Source organism: Pteropus alecto, unplaced genomic scaffold, assembly GCF_000325575.1.
Source record: "Pteropus alecto unplaced genomic scaffold, ASM32557v1 scaffold20, whole genome shotgun sequence".
Taxonomy (NCBI): Eukaryota; Metazoa; Chordata; class Mammalia; order Chiroptera; family Pteropodidae; genus Pteropus; species Pteropus alecto.
In genome coordinates, this window is record NW_006436298.1 from 45,561,253 (window position 1) to 45,568,580 (window position 7,328).

At 34.2% G+C, this 7,328-nt stretch overlaps 1 pseudogene; it reads right to left on the minus strand.

Annotated features, from left to right (window-relative positions):
- Window positions 1–6,715: 6,715 nt before the first annotated feature.
- On the minus strand, window positions 6,716–6,834 carry LOC112480872 (annotated as a pseudogene).
- Window positions 6,835–7,328: the final 494 nt, after the last annotated feature.

The window sequence follows — 7,328 nt, forward strand, 5'->3', positions numbered from 1 at the left end:
CCTAAAGGCTAACTCACCATCCTGCCTTGAGCTGTGAGGTTAACTTCCCTGGGCTCTCTTCCTCATCTGCAGAGGAAGGCTTTTGCATTAGGCTTCTCTGAGACCCTTTCTAGCTTGTCATTTGGCAATTTAAATGTTCTTCACGTTATTCCAAGGGCAAAATCATCAATGATGCATGCACGACATAGGGTGGCTTTTTAACAGCACATGCAGAAAGTGATAATAATTTTAATTGAATTTTGTTGTGTTTCCTATTAATCTTGGAATGAAACTGCTATGTGTTAAGGCAGCTATAGAGGATATAGCATCTCAGAAAATAATTATTGTGCAAGAAAAATCCAATTTATTCTAAAATTTTGCATTAATCTCATGCTAGGTAAAAGGATACTAAACTGAGGTTTAGTATTTACGGGTTCCGATATTCCTCCCAGATTCTGGGCAAAGCTTTCATTTTCCATTACTCCAAAGTGAAGGGAGGATTTGGGTTAAACGATTTCTTAGATGACTTTACAATTCCCTTTTCATGATGTCCTGAGAGAGAGTGTGGTGTAATGAGAAAATCTGGTCTTTTCAGTTTGCAAGCTCTGGACTTGAATCATGAGTCGTGTGACGTTAGACACACTGGCACTCTGAACCTCTTAGCTTTTAGGATTATTCCCAGCATAAGAATGCACATAAAGTATGTGGGGGGGGGGGATATATGTAACTGGAATTTAGGGAATGCTAGTGATTATTATGGAGCCTGCTCTGATTTCCCTTTGACTGTGAGCTTGTGGACCCACTTTTATATACAATAATCTGTCTGGAAGGAATCATCATAATGTTCATTATACAGCAAAAAGCCCTCTGATCTGTATGTTAGCATCTGAGTTTAACTTGAAACCCCAATCAAATCCTTGCAGGTCTTCAGAGCCCTTGGAGACTGCCTCTGCAATCTTGTTCACAGCAAAGAGCAAAGTCTGAAATACTGTAACTCTTACAGAGTAAACCCAAGGGACACAGCTCCACCTTAGCAGAGAATCCATATAAGCCAAGACTGACTACTGAATAAATCAAGAAAATGAAATGGTTCCACTGAAAGGGCTCCCAAGCTGCCCTCTTGGGAGTAAGTCAGATGGGCACACATCCACCTGTCTGTCTATATAATGTCCATTTCACCCAAATTATGCAACAGACATAACCCTAGAGCCAGAGCCTCTCACATATCAATTCTGCACTATTAGCTGGAAAAAGAAAATACGTTTCTAGAGAAAAAAATATGGCAAATAATTACGCTTCTTAATAGCTAAGCGTATTGAATGCATGTATCGTATTTGTAGTATATTTCTAGGGAGGGAAAAACCAAAATACCAATTTACACTTTCCAGAAATTAAGAACATATCAAATGGTTTGATTTTCATTCTGTGTTTTCACAAAGTGTGCTAACCTATGTATTAATGATTTAGAAATTCAGACATGGAAGACAACGTTGAGATCATGAAGTCTATTGTTGTTTTTAGAGGAGAAATCTGCTTTAAAAATAGTTGCCTTCACTTCACCTCCCTGAAGTTTCCCATGTCCCTTGATTTACTTCAGACTTAACGTTTTATATACAACTTGGTCACTGAAGTAAATGTTCCACAAGTATTAAGTGACTTATGCATTCACGTCAACATTCTTCGATGCCATTTCCAAATTGCTGCAAGTTGACTGCACCTTAAAGAAATATCGAGTGATGAAATTCAAAGGGTTCAGATATAAATTATGCTTTTATAGACAGCCTATGCTTGACTATCAAGTGCTTAATTCTCTACCATTCTGAAAGAGTAACTCTGTATCTCAGATAATGATACTTGTACCTAAAGTTCTATCTAGTCAATGGGAAGAAAAGTGATGGATTTGGTTATGTTCCACAATAATTTGACCTTGTCTTTGTATGTTCTTGTTTAAACTGATAGCTACCTTATTTCTCTGTAATGACCACTTCTGTGCTTTATGTTCATATTCTTACATCAGGAATTTCAGTTTGCTCTATCATTCATAAATCATGTATGCTAAGTTAAGACTGTGATATAAATCATTTAGACTGGCTAAAATTGTGAAATAAAAAAAGTTGTGATAGGTAATATGCATTTTGTCACATTTTTTTTAATAAAAATAAAATAAGCATATCAAATGCTCGTATTGCTTCTTAAACAATGGAAATAAAGAAAAAGTCAAATATCTTTGATGTAGATAATTATATTAACTAGATAACATGTGTTTCACTTTTTAATTATCACAAGTAAATATTTAGGGCTATATTGTTGATTTTTTTCCTTCCTTCATAGGATCACTTCTTTAAATTAAAAGCTGTATTCTATGCTTTAACTAGAGTGGAGAAAGTCAATTCTTTCTTTGAAACTGTTTAAGGTTTACTGTTAATAAAAGAATATACTTAATATAATGCCTAACTGCGTGATGTTGATCTTGTTTTCTTCATTTCTTTAACTTGTTAGAAGATAAAGATGTCATCAGGCTTTAACAGTATAATTAATTTATTGTGAATTACTTAGCTCTTCACAAATAGATCTCTTACTTGTCATTTACTATCCTTACAAAATGTATTATATTAATGTATTGTAGTCAGTGTCCAGATCTATAGATGAAGGCACATCATAAATATTAAATACAGTTAGTTTGCCTTAATTTAAATATTAGATGTGGCATGTGATTTTTAAAGGATAAAGAAGTTCCTTATGATATTAGATTGATTTATACTAGTGAATATGCCTTTATTGTTTGAAACAAATGATTAATCTTTCTTTACCAAAATTGCTGTTATGCTTTTTCAACTAGGCATTTTAATTTTCACATTGACAACCAGTTAGAAAGAATTTATTATAAATGATCAAAGCATATGCTTGATAGGCTGGTTTCTTAAAATGACAAGTAGGACAGTTTTGTAATAGAGAAAAGTTGATGTGTGCTTTAATCTCCATATTTTGATGAACTGCACACCACATTGCCTTAGTTGAAATGCATTTTGTTCTTAAAGCTTTCACTAAGTGTTTCCTTTTTAAATACTTTGTCAGGTAAAGGAGATGCTCTGGATGGAATTTCTCACTAATGGTGTAGTAACTGTATCACTACTTAATATGTACAGGAAATTGATTTGTTTTTCTAATATCTGACCCTAATCTTGAGTTTATAAATTGAAAGAAAAGTGAAAACAGAAAAAAGGAAAGAAATATTAAAATTTTCTTTTTGACTATTTTAATATTCAGGGGATTACTTATAAAATTTAAGTCAATTAAAAAAAAAAAAAAAAAAGAAAAAGAAAATCTTAACAACAGTATTCAGAGTTGTCCAGAAAGGAAAAGGCCTGGCCTGGTGGAATCAGAGCAGAAACCAACAGATGATTTTAGACAACCAGGCAAACCCTCCACTTTAGATATCTGAAACAGGTAGGAATTTTCCTATGCTTTTTTAGGTACATAAATATCACATTTCTTTATGTTTCTAAAAAAATCATATCTATCTCCAAGCTCCAAATGGTCAAGGTTCGTGAAAATTTAATATTTTATTCCAGGACTTCCAGTGCTTTTGTTCAGAAAAAGTGGTGGGGAGGCCTCTGATGGCAGTTTTTATTGATTACTGTTGAGTTGTTCATTGTTTAGGCTCACAAGATTCTTATTAACGCAAATGACTCCGTTGGTGTCATAGCAGGCTCAGCCATCAAGGACTTGGTCCCAGTTTCCACAGGCATGATAATTTTTTGGTCAGAGAGACCTGAATGAGGGCATGAATCCCCACCAGTCACATAGCAGCAGATCCACATAACTCCTGGGACCAGTCACTTGTTCCCCCAACTCAGACCTCAAAATGCAATTCATCTCTTTGTAGTCAGATCACTCCTTTCTTCTGACCACCTAGTTTCCAGCCTTTCTACTCTCAGATAATTCACCTTGATTTTCTCAGTCTTCTTAGTGCCTTTTTAAAAAAAGCCTGCCTGCTGTTGTTTTCCAAATACCTAGCAACATGACTTTTCTTAGTCTTGAAACTCAAAAGCTTTCAGTAATTCCTGGCACAGGAAGCAGAGAAGCCATGAGCAACAGTCTTGTCTGCATCTCTTGGATGACAATATCATCTTGTAATTCTTTGAAAACATGAAGCAGAAAAGAAAAACTGATAACTGAGTTCTTCATCATTAACTCCATTCCATGTTCATCTCAGGGCATTTGACAGAATAAAAACTCTAGGGAAAGGAAAACCTAGTGGAAATCAAGGGATACCAGAACAGAAGGAAAAGGTTAAGATTTAAAATGTGAGTTCAGAGGGTATATCAGAGATTCCCATTGCAACTGAGAAGAGAAATGCCAAAAGATTAGAGCTGGCTCAAATACTATTCCTCTCCTTAGATCCCTTCCCAAAATCAAAGTGGAGTTGGCTTTTTTCCCCAGTTTTTTTTTTTTTTGCTGGGACAACAAAAAACAACAGCTATATTTGAGAATTTGCTATGAATTTAGGCACTATATACAGCTAAGTGCTTTACATGTGTTATTTCCTTTAACCCTTACAAAAACTCTGTGAGGTAGGTCTATAATCTTTTTCCTTTTTTATTGATCTTTTGACTGTAAGTGAAAAAAAAAAAAAAACAACTAACTCAAACTGACTATGTAATAACCAGAGTCTAGAGATAGAGTAGGCTTCAGGTGTATCAGATTCCTCAAGAGCATCATCGAGGAACTTTCAGTCTTTCCATCCTCCCTTGACATGTTGGCTTCATTCTAAGCTCATAAGCCTCATGGTCATGAGCTACCTGCCACTAGCAACAAAGCATAATTCCTTCTCCACATTCAACAGAACTAGCCACTTTTCTATATCTTATTGACCCCAAGTAGTTCAGGCCTCTCCATCCATGAAACAATTAATGGTAAGATGCCTGGAGGGCAACAAATATCTTAGATGAATCATCAAAAGTGGAATGATTTTTGGGATCCAACCACAATGACCACTGTGTGCCCATTTTATACATGGGGGAACTGAAGAGCTAAGCAGCTAAGTGATTTGCACAAGTTATAAGAGGAAGACACAGGTCTGTCTCGCAACAAAGTACATGCTATTAACCTTTGTTCAATAGCACTTGGACAAATTCTCAAGGTAGGAGAGGAGTTCTCAGAACTCAAATTTAGATGCTTATTTATAAGACCAATAAGAGACCAATAAGAGAGATCTACCCAAAATCACCATGTTCTTTCAAATATGAGAAACTAAACAGATCAGATTACTTATGTAAGGGGACACTGTGATACTGTATTTGTAGCACTTGGGGTGCCTTTGAGTTTTTATGTTTATGTATTGCAGTGAAACGTAAAGGAGGCATGGAAGGAACAGTGAAAGTTATGACCAAGAGAAAGTACAATAATTGTTTACACAGCTTTCTTTGAAAAAAAGATTTCTGTGACTGTTTTAACTACTACTCAACTCATTCCTACCATCTGAGTTGCACTCTAAGTTTTCAAAATAAATGAAGAAAATATTTATTTTAGCAAAATGTTTTATTTGCCTACTTCCAAAAAACTCAAAGTGGCCAAATAAAAGTCATCATTCAAATTCAAATCATTTCTTAAAGGTCATATAAATAACTGATTCTATTAACTACTGAATCAATAAGGTAGAGTCTCCTTCTGCACCCTGGGAATTACGTGATGGATCTTCCCTTTTCATCAATAACTCTGAATAGCTGTGTTAATAAATACTTCATATTTCTCATCACAGATTTATTTGTCACTAGTAGGAAGACTAGAGGAACCTCCCAGATCCCTGATGCAATTCACTGTCAATATGAATTTAGGAATAAAGACTCAAAGGAACCCTTGCCCCAAAGGACAAAAATGCAGCCCATTAGGAGAAATGTAATTATTCTGAATTTAAAAATCAGTCTTCCATTTTTCCTTAACTTTTTCATTCCTTCTTTATGTTATTCATAAGAACACTATGTTCCGAATGATTTTCAATTTTTCCTAATTATGTACTATTTTTCTGCTCTTTTCCCATTTTATTTATCCATTCTTCTTCCTTGTATGTTGTGGGCACGCTATCAGTTAAAGTTCACAGATATTTTTTCTTCTGTAGATAAATAAGTCATATAAACAAGATAATTTTAAATAACTTCTATTGAAATTATTATTGCATGATGTTTTAAAACTCATTCTCCTATTTGACAAAGTATATGTATTTGAACTTTCAGATAAAATGATAGAATTTAAATGCCGGGATCATTTCCTTTTATGTGTGTGTATAATCAGAACGGTTAAAACTTACTACAAAATTAATACCTTCCAGTGATCTTAACTTGGCTTGTATATTAGTGACAAGAAACTCTGAAATTGATGGAAAAGAGGGACTGCTAAAAAATCCGGGTGAGTATACAGATAAGCAATTTATTTTCTAATGAAACCAAAGACAAAAACAAAGAGACTCAGTTTTAATGACTAACATTTAGAGATGTCACTTTCTGGTTTTTATTTTTATTTTTTAGACATTCTCATGACTATAAATGATATCTCACTGTTGTTTAATTTACATTTCCCTGATGACTAATGATTTTAAACGCCCTTTTCACAAGCTTTGTGACCATTCACATATCCTTTTGTAAAGTCACTAAGTTCTCTCTTTTTTTTTTTTTGATTGCTTATCTTTTTATTATTGATTTGTAGGATCTTGTTAGATATTCTGAATTCTTTTTTTTAACGCCTACACCACCTGATCTTCCCAGGTGGTTTCCCATCCAAGTACTAAACCAGGTCCACCCTGCTTAGCTTCCGAGATCAGATGAGATCGGACACGTTCAGGATAGCATGGCCATAGACTATTCTGAATTTTTTATATTCACATTATTTTGCTACAATTATATTTTCCCAGTTTGTGGCTTGAATATTCATTTTAATGGTGTCTTTTGAGGAGCAGATATTTTTCATTGTAATGAGGTCTAATTTACCTATTTTGTCTTTATGATTAATACCTTCTGTATCTAACTACAACAGTTTTGCCTTTACCAAGTTAATAAAGATAGTCTCCTAATGTTTTCTTCAAGGACCTTTATGGTTCTGAGTTTCACATTTGCAACTATAACCATCTTAAATTAACATTCATGAGAGGAATGAGGAATGGATTACAGTTCATTTCTAATTGCCCCATCAACATCTGTTAAAAAAGAAGTTAGTTATCCCTTTTCAAATTGACTTGGTATTTTTATCAAAATTCAATTTGCTATATGTGTGTGTCTATTTATGAAATTCTAGGTTTCTCTCACTAATCAATTGCCTAACATTGTGCTGAAGTTTACAGTCTTGATTGTCATAGC